Raw genomic sequence first — 1,679 nt, forward strand, 5'->3', positions numbered from 1 at the left:
TGGCTGTGTTCAGAATTAGCATACCGTCTCACTGCTTCTTCTATTTCTGCAGTACGCATGCAGAAAATACACAGAAGACTTAATGCATATGAGAGCATACACTGTCCCACAATGCAACGGGCTCGACATTTCCAGTATGATGAAGGACTTGAATTTGACATCTCTTTCTTGATGCATTATTTAGACGACAAAAAATACCTTTTAAACTAAAAATGCAACATTATTTATTTCTGAAATTGCATGCATTATATGCTTTGTAGTAAAATGCATGCAAAGTTGTGAGGTCATGTGACCCGTGTTGCATACTGATTGAATGTTCTTTTGCATACTTTTTGCAAATGTTTTTAAAATGCATTCCTCACAGTGTGCTTTAAACAGTATGCCAGTATTCAATTCTCAACATAGTTGCTGCATCTGAAATCTCATTCTATATGGTAGGCGAAAAACAAAAGTGTGGGCCTGTTCAGATACACACACACACACACACACACTTGTGGTTTGGCCACTTGAGAGCGTGTGCACGTGACAGGACGTAAGTGTGCCAGACAAAAATGTCAAAGCGCGGTACACTTAACACACACTTAAAACATATTTTTAGCGGTTGGGAAGTAATTAGCCCACTTATTAAGAAAAGCACCTTCTCCAGGGAGTAAAAGCCTACTAGTGTGCCTATTTTGAATAAGTACTTCACGACCGCTAAAAATAGGTTCTATATAGTATGAGTGTGTGTAGTGTGTATGTAATACATTTGCCATGTTGTTATTATCATGTGACCTAACAGCATCAGTTGCGTCGCTTCACTGTCATTCCTAAATCCTCTCCCGTGGCCTCATGGGATAGTAAAGTGTCCATCGTATGCACACTTCAGAACCCCACTGGAAGAAGAAGACTTTTTGCCTCCTCTTTAATGAGGACTGTGAATTCAGACGTACTTCTTTTGTCACGTAGTGTTTTTGTCTATTATACAGTAGGGAAGTGTGTGATTTGGGACACAGCCAGTGGTTCGGAAAGCCCTGTCCTGCTGACTGGGATTAGACTGCCACCTAGTGTTCAGTTTACGCTTAACCATTCCTAATAATTTTGTGAGGAGCTGTGGGATTTTATTATTATATTTAAAAAAAAATTGTAGATTGTGAACATGAAATTCAGGTTTATTGTGCGTGTTAATATTTAAGCAGAGATCTCAGAACAGTAAATTATTTTTCTGCACTATTCCCAGCTCAAATTATGCTGCGTAATTCCCTGGTACGACTGGAGATTAAGGACGTTTCTTCCTACACTAGTTTACTGTATTGAGTGTTAATTATTTATCTGCTGGTGGGTATTTATAGTGTCTGTCGTCGTGTACTACTGAGGCTCCGTTTCGGACCCATAATGCAGTGCGGTCACCATAGCATTCCTGTGGCTCTAATAAGTTCAGATTTAACACAGTGTTTACATTGGGAGAATTAAGCAGATATTTATTTGTAGTTGTCACTCTCTTTTTTTTCTTTTTTTTGTTAGCAATAAATGCTTTGTTGGATTGTTTTGTATAGTGTGAACAGATCCTGGTACAGCAATACAGTGTGTACGTGTAAAAACTGCACATTTCTGACTGATTGTGTCACACCAGCCTTGATTGTTATGCTTTGTAGTTGGTTTCATAAAAAAAGAATATCAATAAAAATCATAACAAAGTT

The 1,679-nt window shown here is 38.2% G+C and overlaps 1 protein-coding gene across 1 annotated transcript in view; it reads left to right on the top strand.

The window, feature by feature from the left end:
- Positions 1 to 1,679, top strand: part of itgb8 (integrin, beta 8) — a 29,391-nt gene extending 27,712 nt beyond the window's left edge. The window contains exon 15 of the mRNA XM_081375999.1: positions 1 to 1,679. This exon is cut by the window's left edge and continues 529 nt beyond it. The gene's annotated coding sequence lies outside the window, so the exon portion shown is untranslated.

Source organism: Scardinius erythrophthalmus, assembly GCF_964197995.2.
Source record: "Scardinius erythrophthalmus genome assembly, chromosome: 10".
Lineage (NCBI taxonomy): Eukaryota > Metazoa > Chordata > Actinopteri > Cypriniformes > Leuciscidae > Scardinius > Scardinius erythrophthalmus.